Here is a 22,889-nt window from a genome sequence, read left to right as displayed (position 1 = left end):
CACTTTACCAGACTCCTTAAGTGATCACCTTCCTATCACAATACTAAGACTACCTTCTCAAACAACCACCCCTTAAAAATACACCTTTATAGAGACTGCAACAACTTGGCCAACTAACACAAAATTTTTCAGCAACAAATTCTCCTTTGTCAGTTGGTCTAACCTGTATAACCTTCCTCCAAATTATGCTGTTCTTGAGTTTAACAATATGTTCCTAAACACACTAAACAATGTAGCACCCATCAGGAAAATTAGGATCAAACCTAATTCCACACCCTGGCTCTCTAAAAAGACACCCTTTCCACTAAGAAACTTAAGAGACAGTACCTAAAATCTGTTTATCTGTTCCTTCAATTCAAAGAACTAAGAAACCTTACTAAAAAAACATTATCCATGACAAGAAATAGTTATATCAAGAAGCCCAATCCAATGAACAACATTCTCCATCCAGGGAAACTTTCCACCCCAAACTCCTTCCCCAATAAAACTCCTCTCAAAATTACCACTCTACAAAACAACTACTTCATAGCCTCTATTCGTAAAGTAATTCCCCCTGAAAATATCCAATCACAACCCCCCATCCCCTCCTCCACAGCCTTCTCCCTGAGTCCTATCTCCACTGCCTATATAAAATCCCTTTAAGAAACTCAAGCCCTGTTCTCCTTACCGACAACCTACCCCCCCCCCCTAATTTCTCAAACTTGCAGCCAGTTCCATAGTATATCTCATCTCAATCCTTAACAATTCTATCAAAGAATCCTCGGTTCCAGAAATTTGGAAATCCTTTTATACTATTCCACTACACAAAGGAGGCAACTCCGCTGCCCTTCCAATTTCAGTCCTATAGTCATCATCTCCCTCATCTAAAATTATAGAGAAATGCATTCATAGGCAGCTTCTTAAATATCTACTTCAGGACAATCTCCTCACCCCCTTTCAACATGGATTTAGGGTCCATCATTGCACATCTACAGCTTTTCTATCCTTCACCCAGACTAGAACAGAGGCAAGAGATAATAAATTGGTATCATGTCTATTCCTTGATTTCTCCAAAGCTTTTGACACCATCTCCCACCCCAGTTCCTTACTAAACTAACTAGTCTTAATCTCTCCACTTCCACTACTCTGTGGTGGTTCTAGTTACCTTAAACAACAGACTGCAATCTATTAGATGGTAGTCCTTCTGCATGCCTTTCTCACCCATCTAAAACAGGTGTCCCACAAGGATCCATTCTAGGCCCCCTTCTCTAATATTTTTTACAAAAGCCTACTCAGTCTCTTCACTGATCCAGTACATCGGCGACTCTACTCTAAATTACCCTCTCGGACAGCCCTACTGAACTTCACTCCCTCACACAGACTAACACCATTGTAGACTGGTTAAATAACCAACTCATCCTTAACCCAAAGAAAACCAAGCTTTTTCCTTTCAAAATCTATGTTCAACCTTAAAACCTCCTTCAGTCTCCTTTCCCTTGACAACACTTTCATTCATGCAAAGTCACACACCAAACTTATAGGAATTACAAATGATAACTGAAATTTGACCACCATATCCAACAAAAAACACATCAAAAACTCTTGTTTACTGTATAGAAATAATAAATTCTTATCCATGATCTCCAAGATCTCACTTCGAGCCTACCTCCTCTCCTGACTACGCTATGCTTCCCCCATATTTACCCACCTACAAGCAAATCTTAACCAAACGTAAACAAAACTAGATTTGCCTGCAACTCCCCTTACAAATCCCATCACTGCATTGCCCTTAAACAACTGCAGTGTCTTGAATTCCCTCAACTAATCCAGCTTTCACAACTACAGATGACACATTCCCCCTTTACAAACCTGCAGACTGTCCCTCTCTCTCCACCCTCCTATCCCTATACAGACCTTCTCATTCTCTCCGTAGTGCAAACCAAATGCTTCTTGCATCTACAGCTCTAACAAAATAGGTAGATTCCTTTATTAATGCTAGTTAGCTCAAACTTGGAACTAACTCTCAACTAATCTACGCACTATCCAAACATTTCAAAAGAGAATTGAAAAAACACCCTGCAAACACCTTAACACATACTTCCCCAGTATTCTGACTAGCTAATTTTTTCTCACTTTACTGTAAGAAATCTTTATACAACTAATATGTAGTAACTTAGCTATGCCATTCAGCAGCTCAGTACTTCCACTCCTCCTCCTCCCTCTTCTTATGACTAATTTTCTTTCACCCTCTTGGTTCTCCTATACATTTCCCCCTACTTTATCTCTTTTTCTCACTCTCCACCAACTTGATTAAGTTATTAGATGTTTTGGGGCTTATTTTTCTTCCTTCTGATGCCCTATTGCAAATCCTCATTTTTAACCGTTCTTTATGCTAAATTTTATAATTTGTTAACTTACATAACTACATATATTAAAGCAATAATGTATTTCATTTTACTATGTATTTAATTTTCCATTCTGGCATAAATGTATCCATATTCTTATTACTTGAATGTAACTTTGTTATTACTATCTTTGTGTGTGGAGATTTTCTCCTCAGGTCTCCACTGAAAATGGCCCACTGACCCAGTTGGACTAACCCAGTTAACAAAAGGCAAATTAATAAATGTGTCTGAATTTAACTCATTGCACAATGTCACACTAAATCTCTGTCACTTTCATGAACTCACATGAATTCCCTCAAAGGGCAGCAAGCAAGCATGCATGAGCCACTGACAATGGCAGCAACATATATTGCAGTTATATGGCCTGCAATGGTGCTAAAGAGCAAAATGTAGGCAATGGAATTTCTGTAAAGTGTTCATGCCACCTCTACATACTGACTACTCTAATGCTGCGAACCATGTGCTAGACCACCATCATCAGTGACCATAAGAGAGAGCTGTCACAGTCCTCAGGAATGTGATCTGGCAAATGGCCATGGCTTCAAGGGGCACTGTTAATGGCAGGACTCCCACGTAGTGCCTTACAAAAAGTCAAGTTCTTCCTTCACCTGCTATACAGGGACTACTGGGAGCACCTAACTGGGGACTCATGTGGGTCCCTAGTAAAGTGGGGGCCTGGCACAGCCTTACCAAGGCAGTGTCTGAGGCAACGGACCTATTCCACTCTGGGTAGCAGTGCCAGCACTACATTAGTGGCCTGAGGAGGTACCACTCTGAAATTCTTAGCTAATAGGATGAAAGACAGTGAGATGGCCCCAGAGATATTTTTTAAACATGCACAAATTATCACTGCTCTGCTATTGGCCTTGTAGGTATATATATGGCCTCTTAATAGATGTGTAGTATTTGCCTTTTTCCCCTCAAGAGGAAAATATTGAAGAAAGCTACCCTAGAGCAGAGGGTTAGTATGATTTAATGTCCTGTTATTAGTATTTTTGAATAGTACTGCAGCGTAGCTAGAACCACTGCCTTAATTCTGCATAGGTATAACTGAAAAAGCTATTTCCACAGTTGTTTACATAATGGGACAACTGCTGTGAATATATACTGCATTGCATACCCACATGCAAACACCACATTTTCATAATGCCAGGTTGTGGTGTTACATCACTGCACTGTCCACACTGGCCCTGGACAGGCATACATAGGGTGTATGTGGCACCTGTTGGAGGGGGGTAAGTCATATACCCCTTCGTCTCCTTCTCACTCACACTCTTACCTTGCTCTATCACTATCTCTACTTTCTTATACACCCATTTTCTCTTCATGTAAGACAACATTGTTGGGAGTGACTTACTTCTAACCATTCTCATATATTCACAATATATTGACTCTGTACCTACATGCATACCTGTTACTGGCTCATGACTTGTATTTCCGTCATTCATGGTTGGAATTACAGTAACCACTCTCTCACCACCAAGCCCATCATTTCCCCGAGCAGATTTCTGAAATAGCTGTACCATTCCTGCTTAGTAAATGGCTATTTACTGTTGGGTCCCATTGCGTGGAAGACATGTTTCTGACCAACAGCAACCGAATGCTGTTCTCACTGACTACCAACAATCACATTACAAGATCAGCTAAAGAAAGTACAGCTCATGATCAGCTTGCTCTTCAAGGAGGCCTTCTATACTGGTTAATAATAATTGGATCTTCCTTTCTGATTCTGCCAGCTCTGCAGAATTCAAAATGCTCTCTTACCGTTGCATTTGGGGAGACAGTACTTCTAGATGGCTACATCATAATGACATATGCTATAAGGATCCACTCAGCCCTAGAGGACCCCCTCCAAACAGCCCCTCCCGCAAGTAAGTAGTGAGCATAACCTGCAAAACAGAGAAGAATAAAAATAATACTAGTGGCCCGACTTATAGGAAGATCCACCAGACAGAGATGCCATACAGCAACAACTAACCACAGAAGGTCTTTTCACAGATCTGCCAAAAAATATTATTTCATTTATAGACTTTTGGCTGCAGGCAGATTTTGATAATTCCAAACAGTATAAATGAAGATTCACCAGAAGGCTGCAGGCAGACAGAGGCCAAAATACAGGAGCTTAAATAGCACAATTCTGAACAAGGAGGTGCCAAATGAGGCCATACCTTTGTACAGCAGTTTCCAAGAGAAGAAGTGCTTGGTAAAGATGTGAACCGACATCCAAATGATCACATAGTGGAGGCGTGTTTGAAGTTATCACTGTAACTAGACATGCTCCTTGTGGAGCAGCCTTTGATAACAGTATTTTCCAACTGCTCTTATGCTACCTGATGGCAAACTACAGTTCATAGAGGATTGCTATGCTTACAAGTTTTACTTGGCCATTACAAAGCCTTCTCTGTCCACAGTAAGGTGATAAGCAACTGGTCTGACAAACTCATGCACTCTTTTCAGGTAAAATATGAAACGGATGCATGCCCAAGATATAAAACCAATCTTTTTCCTCATATTCAGCTCCCAGAAAGAAATCAGAATATGAATGTACCGATTCAAGCAGAATTCTTGGACTGCTTCCGGGAAGAAACTTTGTTAGCTCCAAGAAATATTAAATCCTTATGAAAGACAAGATCAAGATTCCATACAACAAAAACCTGCAGCTTGTAGGTCCTGTAAGCCATGGAGATGGCCACAAAGAACAGTCTTCCACATAATGAATTTATGAAACTAATCAATCTGAAAGGAGGATGAAAAAGCCTGTCATGTCATAAAATGTTTATACCCCAATGGAGACTGAGGAACAAAGAGTGTGTAAAGCCCTTCAAGAACTGCGTTTCAGGCCTATGTTGGATCATAGTTCCATCCTCCATTAGGTCATGATATGCAGAGATGCCCAGAGCATGGACCTCAATTGTGGAATGACTAGATCACAGTTAAACAGGTACCCAAACAATGTTAGGATCCCCTGCAAACTGATGACAACGAACCTCTTCTATTTAAAAATGTGGCTCACCTCTTCTATTTAAAAATGTGTCAAGTGGAAAGTTTTCTGGCAGTCACCTTTCTTTAAAGCTCCCAGAACATCATCCAGCAGGTGCAGATGTTCTAAATGAGCAGCCAGGCATAGAGATGGAACTAGATGTCATTCAAATTATGACTTTGCGTGTTTGGACTGGTACAGTTTACTGCACCATTCAGGAAACAACTGCCTGACACCACACACTTTTCAGAAAACACAGAGCAACAGTGTTCAAACTTTGATCTTTCTTTTCTCTGAATTTTAGTACTAAGTGCCAGCCTCTTGCTCTATTATTTTCCTGATACTTATCTGCCTTGAAACAAAGGACCATAATATGCCAAAAAGGAAAAACAAAACCACAAACCAAGTTGCTTTTTTGTGCATTGTGATACTTAACATGGCTGGGCTGCGACTCTGTAAGCTTATTAAATAGGAACACTTGTTTCAGCAAAAATGAGCAAGGTTTATAGTTATTGTTAGAGTGCGCTCAACAATATACTAAGTTTGAAAGTAACTTTGCTACAAATATGCAGCATAAATAAGGTACAAGATAAAGCTTGCTTAAATGTAGAAATAGAGTTTAGCAATATGTGATTAGCATCCATACTAAACAACCGTGGCTTGTAAAATAAGGAATCTGCTAAATGGACATTTTTTCTTTACAGACTTAAAAACAGGACATGTTTATGACAATATGTTTCCTTAAAAAACACATTTTTTCTGCATTTACAAAGATACAAATAGAATAATAAAGACAAAAAACAGGATGTTCACACTGTCAGAAAAGCTGACAAATAATATCATTAAGTCAGCAGTTTGCATCAGCATCTGCAACAATCAGTATTGTTTCTACAGGATGAGCAATTCTCCAAAATAGAATACCAAGAGGAAATGTGTGTGTGTGTGCATGACTAAAATTGTATATAAAGATCTGTATTAATCCAGTTATGTTAGGGGAATTGGTAGGGACATATTTGTCCTGAGGTAAATGTTATATCTCTCACATCATCTGTACTATATGAGAAGTAAAGTGGAACAGTACTTTAAGCTGTAACAGAAGTATGTGTGGTTTATTATAAACGTTATTGGTTACTGCTCTTAAAGACAGGTGCTGCAAAGTATATTCTCTCATCAGTGTATATTCTGCAAGTTTCTGTATGCAACAGACTGTGAATAAAACTATAACCAGACTTTGATTTCAGCAGAATCCAGCCAGCAAGACTGAGTGTTTTAAAAAGACTTCAAATCCATCACAGTAAGCAGCACCATATAATTTTTCAGTTATATATTAGACTAACTACCAGGGCCTACATAAGCCTATCCATGCAATCCAACCCAATTATGTCCCTATATAGCATGGCCATTTCTTGGGAGGGGGTATGTTAATTAGGGATTTCTTATCCATTCGTCAAGGTTATGCTTAAACATGGTTAAGGATGGACTCTGCTTCACATTTATGGGGAGCCTGTTCCAGAGCAATGGGATCCTCAGACAGATACTGGTTTCAAAAACATGCCTTATTTATGTCACAAGTAAAAATTAAATATTTGGATTTAGTGATGCTGATTGTTTTGCAGATGTGCAAAAAGCCCATCAAGACTGGAGCAAAGGATCCCTTGTATGCCAGGCATAGATCACCTCTCAGTTACTGTAGGAGGCAGAGTACACAGGGCTTAAAAGGTGTTAAAGTGATCCATAAAGGACAATGTGTTTATACCCTGGATTCTCCTTGTAAGGAACCTTTGTCGATGTTCCATCTGTTGCATTTGTCTTGTCAGGAACCTGATTAAGGGGACGCTATACTGATGACTTAAACAAATTTGGCATTATGAGGTCTTTGGACTTGGATTTCATACCCTCACTTGTAAGTTGGATGACACATAATGATTTTTTTTACTACCTTGGCCACATGGTCAAATGTCAGATTACTGTCTGTTTCCAGATCCTGGATTACCATTTCTTAGGGGTGTCTTATTCATTTTTCCTAAAAGGCACTATAATACATTTCTTGGCACGGAGTTTTAGTTTGTGATTTCAGCACCCGTCATTTGTCTGTGTTGTAAGATGTTTACCGATAAACTTAATAGTCATTTAGGAATCTTGCAACAACCAGCTACTTCCGTAAAAAACTTCTTACTTGAGTAGCATGAAGTTGGCTTTGGAGAAGTGACAAACTTCATGACACCCATGCAGATGGGAGCTGAAAGTTCGACTGCTGAAGCACTGTACGAGCACCCACTCTTGCATGAATCGTGCCATCTCCAATAGAACAAAGACTCTCCTCCAAAAAAGGAAGCCAATCTGGTGGTCCCTTGCCATAAAAAAACTTTACAACAAAAGGAAGAAACCGTTGCAGAAGAGGAAAATCCCAAGAAGCAAAAAACTCCCTTACCAGCCTCAGTAAGAAGCTGAGCCTCCAAAGCTAGTTACGAAAATAAAATTGCCAAAGATTCCAAAGACAACCACAAGGCAATCTATAGCTATGTCAAGAATCTAAATGGCAATGCTCAGATCTGCTCTGAGCTACAACAGAATGGCATTAAATATATTGATCCCAAGGATATTGCCAATATCCTGGCAGATCGATTTAGTGCAAACTTCACCCCCCTCTCACCCTCTAAAAGGCCCATCTCAATACTGAGAGATTGCCAAATTCCAGTAATAAGGGCCACACAGGTAAAAATCACACTCTCCAAAGCAAAGAATACAGCATCCATGGGACCAGATGACACCCCAGGCTGTGTACTACATGAACTACAAAATGAACTGGCACCTCACCCAAGTGTCATGTTTAATCATAGCCTCACCTCAGGCTTTGTGCCCACTGAGTGGCGCACAGCTACAGTTATCCCACTCCACAAGGGGGGAAATCCACCTTGGATCCCAGGAACTACCACCCCATGAGTTTGAGGAGCCTGATCTGCAAGGCAATGGAACGTATTATCATGGAACTTATAACATTGGCAACCTTCAAACACTGGACCTCACCCAGTTTGGGTTCATGAAGGACCAATCTTGTCTCCTGAACCTGACTGACTTCTTTGAATCAGTCTCCAGAGCCGTGGACAAGGGAAAGTGGTCCACACAGCCTATCTGGACCTCGCCAAGGCCTTAGACACCATCCCCCACTCTGGAATCACAGATAAACTTACTAAGCTGGGCATTAATCCCTATGTCACTCGATGGGTTGCCAACTGGCTTACTGACAGAACCCGGACTGTAAACGTAGCAGACTCCAAATCCAGCTCCAGACAAGTGACAAGTGGAGTACCTCAGGGTTCAGTCCTGGGACCGCTCTTGTTTGGCATCTACTTCTCTGAAGTACAGGCCAACACTAAGGGACTCTGGCTACCAAAGTTCACAGAGGACTGCAAACTGGGAGCCATTATTGAATCCCCAAATCATGTGGACATTCTACAAAAGGTCCTTACAGAAACAGATGCTTGGTGCCAGAGCCATGAGCTCAAGCTCAATGCCAAGAAATGTATTGTTATCCCCTTTGGGAAAAAACATGTACCCGTGAATTACCACATAGGTGGCAGTACACTAAACACCGAAAGTGTGATGAGAGACTTAGGGACACAGTGGTCTCACCTTCAATAACCACATCACCACAACAGTCAGGAAATTCCAACACTAAGGGACTCTGGCTACCAAAGTTCACAGAGGACTGCAAACTGGGAGCCATTATTGAATCCCCAAATCATGTGGACATTCTACAAAAGGTCCTTACAGAAACAGATGCTTGGTGCCAGAGCCATGAGCTCAAGCTCAATGCCAAGAAATGTATTGTTATCCCCTTTGGGAAAAAACATGTACCCGTGAATTACCACATAGGTGGCAGTACACTAAACACCGAAAGTGTGATGAGAGACTTAGGGACACAGTGGTCTCACCTTCGATAACCACATCACCACAACAGTCAGGAAATTCTATGTGGCACACCTCATCACCAAGGGCTTTTTATCCAGAAAAAAGGAGGTCATTGCCCCACTGTACTCATCCCTCATTAGACCCATTATAGAATACAACGCCCTGTTTGGTATGTACCTTTCAAGACATCTGCAACAACTGGAAAGGCCGCAGAAATACCTCACTGAAAGAATCACAGGCCTAAAGCAGATGCCCTATGCTGACCGTTGTCTTAAAAAAAAAAAAAAAAAAAAAAAAAAAACATCTATACTCCGTCGCATATCGTTTACTCAGAGGCGATCTCTGCTCAACATACAAGGCCATGTCAAACCCAGAGCTGTTAGACATGCTACACTTAAAGAAATCCCAATCCCTCAGAGAGACACACTCCAGAGATCTAAACCTTGTCATCACAATGAACAAAACATGCTGGAGGGATAGGTTCCTGACCCAGAGACTCCCCAGGCTCTGGAATAGACTGCCCATATATGTCAAGCAGAGTGCCTCTTTGGCCCTCTTCAAAAGAAACCTTGATGAGTGGATGGGAGATAGGAAATTCACCCCGGGGATCACGTCATTTGCCCTACTAGGCAGGGGTCCCCGGGGATCACGTCATTTGCCCTACTAGGCAGGGGTCCAGGGAAGTAAATATTGTGGGAAGAAATATCCAGGGAAATTGTTATGGCTAGGCTTGTATAGGCCCTAGTGCCAATAGGGTAGTACCAACCTATGAACAACCCTTTAAGCAGCACACACTGGGACGTCACTTATCAAATTCCTCCTGTTTAGAAAAATGCGCTTGTGTACAACTCTTACATTGCTGCTATGGGTTGCCTTCCCCTGAAATATTACAGTGGTGGACAGGTGGAAACTAATTTGCTTGGCAAGCTCTCCTCTTCCATCTTACCAAATCTTAAAAATATATATCAAAACACCCACATTAAAAGCCATACGAAGAAAAGATAATGGTGTGGGCTTCTTGTCTGCAGTTCTGATATTTCAAAAGTGGCATTTTTTTCTTATAAACCAATGGCAATTTTAGACTACAAAATAATGATGATTTCCCAGTGTGGTACAGAGCGACAGGAACTTGAAGATTTTGAATATGCAGCTATGTTCTTGTTTATGGGAATAGAGGAGTTTGTATTCTCTTGTATATAACTTAAAAAAGAACTAAGACAGAGGGATTTGATCATTTAAGAAGCAGGAAATCATAGATTTTGTGAACTTCAAAGTTCACAATGACCAAGAACTTAACAAGCGTAGGTACAGATGCCAGCTCTAGGCACATTTATGCTTGTGTGCATTTTGCAAAGCCCTGACTTCTGCTTTTGCTGAAGAGATCTGTACAGGAAAACAATGGCAAACTGTCCCACTTCTTTTTAATGTTTTAGGCTTGAGACAAGTTCAGAAAGGGTTTTAATTTTGCTTTTCTTGGACGGTGGGTGGCAATCTTGTCATTCTTTCATTAGTCACACTCTACAGTGTAGTGCCCCATCTCTCTAATCAATCAGTCTCTCTCTTAGGCAGGGCAAGAGTGGCATCTCAGATGGAGTTCCAGCATGGCCTTTTACAATCTCTCCCTCGGTCTCTCAATACTTGATTGTATTTCAACCACATCAGTCAAGTGTTTGTCTGTTCAGTTGCTGCGTATGGCAACTGACATCCTTCTGGATCCTGCTATTTGTCCTGCTCTCCATTATATTAAATTTCAGTAAAAAAGTAGTAGCTTGTATTGGCGCTATCCATAGAGTAGTTCTATATACACATTCTTCCTTTAACAAATCTTATTTGAATAGTACTTCCTGGCTAATGTGAATGGAATTAAATTATGGACTACGTGTGATAAATTAAATTTTTTATATTAAAATTTCTGAAGAAAGATCCTTGTCTAATAATTTAAAAAGTGTCAGGGTAAGCATACCTTGATTTTACAATTCTAGGACAACACCCAGTAGCAACAACATATAAAACTCACAGTTTTTAAGAGCAGGCATGAATTTCTAATTAAATATAGAAGTAGCTTATTAATGACAGAGCTCTTCATGCCACTGTACCTACTCCACCCCAACTGCTAGTGTCAAGCAGTCACCTCCCTGGCCATCTGCCAGAGCACAGCATGTACTGCACCTTTTGTTTGGTCATTTTCGTTCTGGCTACCAACAAATGAATTGTGTGTTGAAGGCTAGGGTCAAAGTAGTATTTGTAAATATCTTTCAGTACTGTTTAAGCAGATTGATTTGTATTGGTTTCTGGTGAAGCCTCTTTTGTTTAGGTACATAAAAATTCTTCTCCGCATTCAAAGCAGATACCCTTATGAGCCTCTGGCATCTTCTGGTACCTACATCCACAAAAGGAGCCCCCCCCCCAAATTACCCGCTCTTACCAGCATTTTTGTTTGGTAGGGAGAGTGTTACACACTCAAAGGCAGCCTGCAAAAGCATATCTAGAAATATAGGGTACAAGTCCTTTTTATTGCTTGAACTTATAAAAAGTCCCTTTTATATTGGGGTCTGCACCTTCCATACACTCAGTCTTTGGCATCTACTAGCACCTGGGTCTGCCAAAGGATCTCCTCAAGCTATCCCTCTTTTCACCCAGTAACACCAATATTTTTCAGCAGTAGGTAGAGTGTTCCATTTCCAAAGGTAATCTGCCTTGACATGTGAAAGCAAATCTAGAGATAATAAAACACAGGAATGAAAGGCCTAGATATGGATATTCCATTAAAATCTGGAGCAACAGATGTTCTATAGCCCTCTGAAGGGGCCCATTTTCCTGTAATGACATCATGACAAAAAGCAATTCTCTTCTTCTTCATCTTCCTTAGGACTAGTACCCTTCAGGTTTTCCGTTTTTTAGCCAGTAGATGTAATACTTGTTACTCCCTGGAAAGGAGGAGACCTATGTCTGGCACAGCAAGCACAAGATGCGGTTTCTTTTTCCATAACTGAGAATCAGTCTGATAATAAATCCATGTTACTAGCTAGCATCTTTGAAATACAACTGTGATACCTATAGTCTGGGCTGCATTTTGCCTTTCTGTAACAGCAATTATTATTCCCTTAAAAATGGAACCTGTAAAATTATACTCATCTCGTTCGTATGTTTCAACACATTCCAAATAAATGCATATGTTTAGCTCCACCTGCAGCAGGGCCTGCAATTCTGAAACAATCCTCTACAAAAGAATAACAATACATATTTACATGGAGAATTCCAGAAATGAACTATGGCCAGCAAGGTATCAGCTATCCAGAATTCTAAACTTTTAAGCATACAAAAAAAAAAATGCAGGATCTTAAAGCAAAGCAAAAGCACAAAATAAGATATACATTAATATGTTTAATGATCTTAATAGCTGAATGCAAGTGTTAAATGCATTTCATAACAGATGGGCCAAGTAAAACACTGCCCACAGCTTGCAAATGCATAAGGCAAACAGAGCTCTCAACTTTTAGCAACAGAATTTGGAAAAAGTAGAAAGGCCCCAAATTAGGCACACATGGCACTGTTATCTTCGAAATTCTCAAAATGATTTCCAATTTTAAGAGAAATGGAACAAACCTTTGAGAAACATCAGGGGTGTCCTTACAAAACGGGGACAGCTGAAAGGTCTGCAAACACAGCAAGTCAGGCAGTAAGTGACAAAAATGCAGATTTACTTAAATAAATTTTGTACACAAACAGGAAGACAAGAAAAAGTGGAAAAAAGTCAGATTCAGAAAGGGCTGTCAGCAGTGGCAATCCCCTACAATCTTCCTACACAGTCTAAAGGATCAGTACTCTGCAATGAATAATATATCAGCCAAAAGTTCATGTTCACCTATTACTTTCCATGGGTGAAACTGCATTAGAGACAACTGCTGAATTCAGCAGAGAGGCAATGTTAGATTGTGTATGTAGAGGTCTCAGATGACACTGTCTGTGTAGTCACAGTAGGAGAGGTTAAGTTAAAAAAACAAACAATTCAAGGCCTTGTACCCATGGCACAGGAAGCAGCTCTTTAACAGTGCAGAGCGCTAGTCCTCTGCTCTGTCAATGGACAGCAGGGTTGCCCTTTAAATGACTTAAGGTAGTATCAGAACACCAAAGGAAAAGATTTGAACCCTGTACTCTTGGCACACAAGACAACTTGTTAGCAGAGCTTTGGTCCTCTGGGCTACCACTAGATACCAGGGATGCAATGTAATTATTACCTTAAATCACTTTAAAAATTAGTATGAGGGAAAAAAAATCTTTGAATCCTGTATCCTTGGAATAGGACAAAACTCTAATATTAAAAACATTGCTTTAGTCCTCTATGCTATGGGAGGGGGGGGGTAAAGATTTAAAATAGGGACAATTTTTAAATATTGCACAAACCTAGTAAGTTGCTAGAATGAAAGGCTTTGCATTAGCATGAATTTTCTGATGGGTGTGAAGTCTGAAACTCAAATTTATTTTCTAAATTCAGCCCTCAATAAATTAGCCAGTGATTTGCCAGAATGAAGGACAGACAAAAAACATAAGGCAAAAAACTGGACAGTTGAGAGCTATGGCTGTAAAGGACATGGGGGGGGGGGATCACCATACCTATAAATGGCTATGCTGAAGACTTCTGGAGAAATCTAGAACACTAGATTACAAAGTGAATTTTTAAAAGTTACTTCCAGTCACTTAAAAGTTAGAGCAACAGGTCTGATATCACAATGCAGTTTTGAAACATAACTATAATGCATGATATTACCGACTGACTATAATTATTCTTGATTTCAGAGGTAAATAAGAGACCTTCCGTCAACTCAGTGAAAAGTAAAGAGGTATATATGCCTTTGTGCGAGTGAAAATGCATGAGGGGTGCCTGCACAAACGTGATACATGGAATGCCAGTGATGTCATCCGCAGGAAAGTGCTAATTAGCACCACACGATTTAGAGGTATGCAGATTAGTCAATAATGAGGTCTTTATTCATTGAAATTCAAAGACATGGTAGCTACATTTTGCACAATCGTAGAAACAACCCTTTTGGCCGTAGTTTAGTACTTAGGGTGGTATTCTTTACTAATCCCACAGGCTCTGCAATTAAAATAATTAAAGCTATTTGTGCTGTCTTCCAAGTGCATTGCAGCATTTAATAAATTAGGTGCTACTATGTCTTCAATTACTTTTATTTAAGCCATTATTTAAGCCATTTTTAATAAAAAAAAAAAAAAAAAAAGGAAAAAAAAGTTTTAGAAACTTTTTTTTCTTTTATTAAACCACAGTCCAGATAAAATTTAGTGCATCTCTCACAGATGTCAACTGAGGAATAATGTGAGGTGCATCCATAGACTTTACACACCTTTGCACAAGTGAGATGATGCGTCCATTAAATCTATGGATGCACTGCAAGCTTTCCCTTAAGTTTACATCACTGAGGTTAAGGTTTATCGCCTAGCCTCAGTGCCAAAATCATGGGGAAAACAGTATTCTTAAAAATTGTTTATCAAGAAAGGAGCAGCCAAAAACTATTGCCAATGAAGCAAAAATGCTGTTCGGAACATTGTGCAGCATGTACTGTGGTGGCAACTTAAGGTACATTTTTTTATGATCAAATCCTTTTAAGATTAGGGCCAGATTAGAAGGTTGAGAAAAGTGTAACAACGTACAGATATTTCCAACCCCATGCATGCACAACGGATTCAAATATGTGATCTCATCTCTCATACTGAAACCAGTTTATGCAACTTCATTTCTAGGCCCATAGGCAAGCTGCATCAGCCTCACAGGACTGGAGGTATAGTACAATCAACTAAGCTTCACTAGAATACAGTCCTCTGATTTAATACCAATGCTAAATGAATCAGGTCAGGTAGGGCAAGCAGTGTCATCACCAGGTCATGATGTTTTCTGGTTAATTTTTGGAAAATGCATATTACCCATCTGTGCATATATATCCCTCTTAAAAAATATGTCACACATAATTGAGAAGATAAAAAGCCCTTAAGTAACATACTAAACTGAACCTATTAGTTTATTGCATAGCAGTGGGAAAACATCATACTCAAAAAAACTGCTATATTTGAGAAACAACTTAAACATGGATTCTGGAACAATAACATTTCATAGTGTTTTCAGCAGTCCATTGAACACCATTACCATTCTGAACCAAAGTATAACACCACTTTATTCCAGAGAAGCATTCGGATATATATGACTGACAGCACAACAACCTGTTAATTAGCAATGGGCAAATATAATACAAAGCTGGACTCTAGAATTCTGCAAGGTACTAATACACATTTTACTTACAGCAACTACACTTTCTTTGCCTGCATACCATCTATATGCAAGCTTTAATAATCAGCATCATACTGCTCAACCTTTTAGAGCAAGAAATCTGGACAAAGCCATACATAGAGGAACAAAGGCCCTAAATAGGGAGAATTTTAAATATTACTCTTATAAGCTTAGAAAGTTGATAGAATAACAGGTTTTGCATTAGCATGAATTTTCTGAAGGATACGGAGTCTGAAACTCAAACATCTGTCATTATTTTCTAACTCCAATGATTTACCACCACGTTGCCAGAAATCCATAAGTATATTAGGAGACCAAAATCTGGACATGCTTGGAAAATCTGTATAGTTGAGAGGCATGAGAAAAGGTAAGCAGGAAATGGTGGAGGGATAAAAGTGACAGATTTATCAATTCTTTGCACTCAAACCTGATTGCTTGCTCATAATACTGTGCATTTTCTCACAAAGCTAACTATGTAATAGCCCTCCCTCCTTCCACAACACTGCAGGTGTCATGAGTAAATGCTCAACAAATTTCTATGAAACAGTACAGCCTTTTGTTAAGGTGCCTGAATATTCTATAAACCGTTGTTTGAAAGCACATCGGTGCATGCTTCTTAAAATGGCAGATTCCTAGTAACATTTAAAATGAACAGGAATAGGATTACGAGGGTAATACCTCTGTTTATAGTTAAGAGTGACAATTGATAGTTTCAAAGTATGACTAAAAGAAGGCAAGGATAAAAGACAAAATCATCACACACAAAAAAAAAAAAAAAATAGGTTACCTTCCTGACAGCTCAGCATCATAGCAACTCTCTGACTCCACAACCTGTCTAAATTCACTGAAAGGCAAATATCCAGGAGTGTAGATAAGTCTTCCTAAGCAAAGGAAAAAAAAATCCCTTTTTAGTCTCAAAGCCTTGAAGCTTGCGGAATTTGCAAATACATCTGACGTATCTGTTGGGCAGGCCCAATTCCACAATCAGTGCTGTGGAAAGCACCATGTACATTTAGGTGGGGGTGGGGTTGATCAATCACTGTTATCACATGAGCCTTAAAACACAGATATCTGAGAAGCATTTTCCTGCTCCAATATGATTACAGCAAAATATGCCTTGGGCATGACAGCATTTTATACTGTAAGGCAATATTGTATATGTATAAACACTGCAGTTACAACACAAAACATTTAGCAATCACACTCATTGCTATTCAGATCATTTCCCACCCAAGCACCTGTCTCAGTGGGGAGTGGTTTCTAAGGAAACTGCAGGCCACTTTTTCTCCTCTTGAGACCGTTGCCATGACAACATTACATTAAGTATCAGTCGTCAAAAGGCATAGCTTTGCTGTCTCTACGAGGACATGTTAAAATGTTATTTAAAGTAGCAAAAATGATTTTCTTGCTTACTAAGAGGCAAAGTTTAAAGGGCACAATACACATTTACGATTATGAAACCAAACAAGATTTTTGAGAAAACTAGAAATCCTTATTTAAGTTCACTTTTGTCTCCCAATGCTGTGAGCAACACTTGTGCTGTAACTTGCACAAAGAGTGCAAAAGTTATATGAGGTTCCTTTTATCACCCTGAGATAGTCTACAACAGCAGTAGAAATAAAGAATATGACCACTAAAACTGTAGTGAAAACACTTTAATAACTGGTAAGCACTTTCGTATAACACTTCATCAAGGTATTCTTTATTTCTACTACTACGGTTTTTTGAAAGAAGGCTGACAATTTTTTGGTGATACATAGTTGGGATTAATAGTCTACGATAGCACCAGTTTGATAGGAAACAGGCTTATGTCACATAATGTTTAATTAAACTGAATATGCTTACTTGTTTCATCCACCACCATCCACAGAATTAAAAATTAAAAAAGTTGTAATAAAATGAACAGGCTACTGTTTTGCACTGGGTCTATATTATTACATTGAAGAATTGGATTATCAGACTGCATTTCATTGGAATATAAACTCACAAGTGACATCAGCATACAGTTTCACAAATTATAGTCTGGGAAGGAATATCAGACACCACTAGAGCTAAGCTATGAGGGAAATACATTTATAGTTTTAGTACAGTAATGAAAGAAGAGACACTAGCCTACAGATACTGAGGGAGGCTTATCTGCAGATTCAGGGGCATTAGAACCAGATCCAGGAATCTGCAAAAATGACTAGTTAGAGAAGGACTGTGTCCATCTTTCCTTTCCTGGAAAAGGGTTTGTAGCTAGTGTCACTGCATCCGCTGATGAAGGAGTGACAGATGGCTTGCTCCCAGTACAGGGGAGATATAGGCTAACATTTTTGTCCTGGTGGTACAGCATGCTCAGAGATGTGCAGTCCCTACTGCCAAGAGAGATGGAACTGAAAGAAAAATGAGGAGAACTCCCTTGCTCTAGTTGAAGCATGTATTATTCTTTAGCCCACATAAAAATGTCTAGTCACCCAGTGCCAAATGGAATTCAGGATATACTACTCCACCTCCTCAGTGTGGAGAATATAGATTTTGGTGCAGTTGCTGAGACATGGTTTAAATCTCCAGAAAGTAATCTGGCAGTGCAAGGCTTCAGTGCCTTCCACATTTTTAGAACATCAGCTGCACAAACAGAGTCACACGGTGGAGAAGTCGCAATCCATATTAGCAACAAGCATAACTCTATGTTGGTCTAACACGACAAAGACATGAAATTTATCATGTGCAATCCTAACAAGCTATAGGTCACTCTCTATGTCCCTGGACTCCCATAGCTCATACCTAGACCTTCTAGAGACATTCAGTATTAAACCAAATACCCTACTCATAGGAGACTTTAACTACTCCTCTATAAACTGAGAAACATGCATGCCTCTTACTTACAGGTACAACAGTTTCTGGCCTTTATAAACACAAATTCCCTTGACCAGATAGTGCACACAACTACCAGGCATTCAAGCATACTGGATCTGGTACTCACCAATATAGGAGAGAGCTACACCCTTCACCCCAAGTTTCACATACAGGTCGGACCACAAAGCTGTCTTCTTTGAAATAAAAATCAACTCAGTAACCCCAACAAAACTGGTATCAGTTAAGAACTATTCCAAAACAAACTACATCCTATTAAGTGATAGTTTGTCAAAATTCAGTGTCCCTCCCAACCTCGAGTTCACAGCAACTTATGTGGAATTGCTCACAGAAATCCTGTACAACCAAGTAAATGGCTATATAGAGGCTGCTAAACCGACTAGAAGTAAGCTCAAAACAAACTCCTGTGGTGGTAGCCTGTATATAACAAAAGGAAAAAGTCATGGCTAAAATCAAGAAAAGCTACTTCCATAATGATAGGAGCTCTTTAATTAAACTAATCAGGGAGCTAAGAGGACTAATTCAGTCCAACAAAGCCAATTATGAGGGCAAGATAGTCTCACAGGCTAAAGACAACCACAAGGCCTTCTACAGCTATGTCCAAAAATTCAAAGGCAGCACACATCAGTATGCCAAACTGGTGGTTAATGGTGCCACTTTCACTGAGCAAATTGATGTAGCAAATTTACTGGCTGACAAATTCAGCTCATACTTCAACCCCTACTCGCCCCATGCCTCCCCCCATGAAATACCTACTAGCATAATCCCCCCCCCAACTATTAACAGTGAGCAGGTCCTGGTGGCACTCGCTAAGGCCAAAAACGCAGCCTCATTGGGCCTTGACAATATCCAGTGAAGCCTCCTTAATAGTTTGAAACATGGCCTCTCAGGACCACTTGAGTCACTTTTCTGCTATAGCTTCAAAACAGGCTTTGTACAGTGAGAAAGAAGGACTGCAATGGTAATTGCACTTCACAAGGGTGAACCATCAACCAACCCTGGAAAATGCATACCTATTATTCTGGTTAATTTGATATGCAAAGCATTATGACCAACAAATACATAGGCAACCTTCAGAATGGACCCAACCCAGTTTGGCTTTGTCAAGTGAAGGTCATGTCTACTAAACCCGGTGGACTTCTTTGAGAAGGCCATCAAGACAATGGATGAGGGGAAAATGGTGCATTCCATCTACCTGGACCTGTGCTAAGACATTCAATACAATACCCCACTCAAGTATAGTTAACAAACTCACCATAATGGGCATAAACCCTTGTATAACTCTCTGGATTGCCAGCTGGGTCACAAACAGGAACCAGGAAGTCAGGTTTGATGATATCATCTCCACTAAGAGACTGGTCACCAGCGGGGTACATCAGGGCTCTGCGCTGGGACCCCTCCTATTTGGTATTACTTCTTTGAGGTAAAGATTAATGTCAAGGGCCTTTGGCTGACCGAGTTCACAGATGACTACAAATTGGGAAGTAACATAGATTCCCCCATGCCACAAACATCTGACACTCATCTGTCAGCCGATTTCACACTTCTAAAAACTAGTGTGGTCTCCTTTAAGGCCCCTGAGCCAGTGGTAAACATTACTCAAACCGCTGAATCACTTACAAATGCCTTCTACCAGCACCTACAGGACTGCATGGATCAGGCAATACCAAACAAAACAAAGACTCTCTGTACCAAAGGCAAGCGTCCAGTCTGGTGGACCCCAGCCATAAACAAGCTCTACAACAAAAGGAGGAAGCTACTACAAGATAGAGCAAAATCCTTGAAAGGTAAGACACCTTTGATCATTATAAGTAAAAAACTAAGAGCTCTCATAAAATCATCCAAGGCAAATTTTGAGAGAAAAATCGCCAAGGACTCTAAAGACAATCATAAGGCCTTCTTTAGCTATGTTAGAAACCTAGGAGGAAACTCCCAGATATGCTCAGAATTAGTTCAAAATGATGTGAAAATTACTGAACCTACACACATTGCTAACATACTGGCTGACAGGTTCAGTGCAAACTTCTCCCCCTCCCACAGCACCAAAAGAAGAGGTATCTATTCCAGAGAATTGTAGCCCCCCAAACATCTGCAATGCCCAGGTGAGAACTGCCCTCACTAAGGCAAAAACACAGCATCCATGGGACGGATGGTGTCCCCGGCTGTGTGCTTCATGAACTCAACGAGGAATTAAACCCACAGTTAGGACAGCTGTTTAATCTTAGCCTCACCTCAGGATACGTACCCAAGGAGTGGCGCACGGCGACTGTGGTCCCACTTCATAAGGGCGGTGCCTCCACAGACCCTGGAAATTACCGCCCCATTAGCTTGACAAGCTTTATCTGCAAAGCCATGGAGAGGATCATAATGGAACTCATAAATAAAGACATAGGGAACTTGCAGACTTTGGATCCAACCCAGTTTGGCTTTGTCAAAGGCAGATCCTGCCTCTTAAACTTGGTTGACTTTTTCGAGACAGTCACCAAGGCCATTGATGAGGTCAAGGCAGTCCATACAGCCTACCTCGACCTGGCAAAGGCCTTGACACAATACCCCACTCAGGTATCATCGAAAAACTCATCAGCTTGAATGTAAACCCATACATCACAAGATGGGTTGCAAACTGGCTAAGCGACAGAACCCACAGGGTCAGAGTTGCTGGAGCCATGTCAGACTCAAAGCCTGTCACAAGTGGTGTCCCACAGGGCACAGTCCTGGGTCCACTCTTGTTCGGCATCTACTTTTCTGAAGTACAAGCAAACACAGGAGGGTTATGGCTGACAAAGTTTGCAGATGACTGCAAACTGGGCGCCATAGTCGAAAACACATCTGACACAGATATCCTCCAGAAGGGCCTCACAGAAATGGATAACTGGTGCCAGAGCCATGGCCTGAAGTTAAACGCCAAAAAATGCATAGTCATATCCTTCGGGAAAAACAAGGTTACCCCTAGCTACCATATAGGTGACAATCCACTGAGCACAGAAAAATCATCAGGGATCTGGGGACCCAAGTTGACAGTAGTCTTTCGTTTGACACTCATGTTGCTAAAGTAGTTAGGAAAACCTTCTATATCGCCCACCTGATCATGAAGGGATTCACATCTAGATCAAGGGAGGTCATCGTCCCCTGTACTCATCACTCATTAGACCTATGATTGAGTACAATGCCCGTTCGAATGTATCTGACCAGACACCTGATGCAGCTTGAAAGGCCCCAAAAGTTCCTCACCAAAAGGATAAAGGGTCTCAAAAATATGTCTTATGCTGCCCAACTGAAAGAACTCCAGCTTTATTCAGTCTCATACCGCTTGCTCAGAGGTGACCTGTGCCTGACATATAAGGCCATGTCAAACCCAGATTTGATGAATATGCTTCACCTCAAAAATCTAGATCCCTCAGAACCACAAGGGCGGAGACTTAAACCTTGACACGGTTATAAATAGAACGTGCTGGAGGGACAGATTCATCACCCAGAGACTCCCTATGCTGTGGAACAAAATCCCGGTACATGTGAGGCAGAGCACCTCGCTGGCCTTGTTCAAGAGGAATTTTGACCAATGGATGGGAGATCGCAGATATACCCCAGGGATTACTTCAGTGTCACTGCTTGACAGAGGCACAGAAAAATGATAGGCATAGTTTTTATTCAAACTAAAGGGGTGGCGAAAGCCACATAACTATGGGCTAGGCTTATAAATGCCCTTGGGCAGATAGCCTAGTATGAACCTATGAACCTATGAACCTAAGAGGGTCTAACACAGTCATATGACTTGTACCAAAGTCACAGATTAAAACCAATACCAAGAAATGCATTATAGTGCCTTTTGGGAAAACTACCATCCACGTGAATTACTCCATCAATAAGGAAACCCTAAGAGTTGACCTGGTTGTCAGGGATCTGAAAATGTATGTAGACAGTAATCTGACATTTTGGCCAACATGTGGCAAATTTAGTAAGAGCATCATTCTATGTTGCCCAATTTATAAGTAAGGGCATGGAATCCAGGTCCAAGGAAGTCATAACGCCACTTTATTCACCTGTTATCAGATCCATTATTGAGTATAATGTTCCCTTTGGCATGTACCTGACCAGCAACAGTTGGGATGCTCACAAATGTTCCTTACCAGCAGAATCCAAGGTGTAAGCACACTGTCCTATATGGATCAGTAAACCCCTGTTTCTATACCCATTCTCCTGCAGTTTTCTGAGAAGTGATTTATGCTTGGCATACAAGGCACTCGTGCAGCCAACTCTGATGGAGCTTTTGCACATCTGCAAAATGAACAGCATCAGAACCACTCGATTCAAGGATTTAAATTTTGCTTGTGACATAAATAAGACATGTTAGGGAGACAGATGAGTGTCAGAGGATTGCCATGCTCTGAAACAGGCTCCCCATCCATGTGAAGCAGAGCCCATCCCTAACGCTATTTAAGCATAACCTTGACCAGTG

The 22,889-nt window shown here is 40.5% G+C and overlaps 1 protein-coding gene across 1 annotated transcript in view; it reads right to left on the bottom strand.

The window, feature by feature from the left end:
• The window catches only part of TRIM2 (tripartite motif containing 2), a 1,116,451-nt gene extending 1,099,736 nt beyond the window's left edge, over positions 1-16,715 (bottom strand). The window contains exon 1 of the mRNA XM_044062463.1: positions 16,365-16,715. The gene's annotated coding sequence lies outside the window, so the exon portion shown is untranslated. The remainder of the gene's footprint in view (positions 1-16,364) is intronic.
• Positions 16,716-22,889: the final 6,174 nt, after the last annotated feature.

Source organism: Protopterus annectens, chromosome 2.part1 (assembly GCF_019279795.1).
Source record: "Protopterus annectens isolate FY-2018-M chromosome 2.part1, PAN1.0, whole genome shotgun sequence".
Lineage (NCBI taxonomy): Eukaryota > Metazoa > Chordata > Ceratodontiformes > Protopteridae > Protopterus > Protopterus annectens.
Note: the sequence above shows the minus strand (reverse complement) of the source record. Positions and strands in the feature narration are given on the sequence as shown.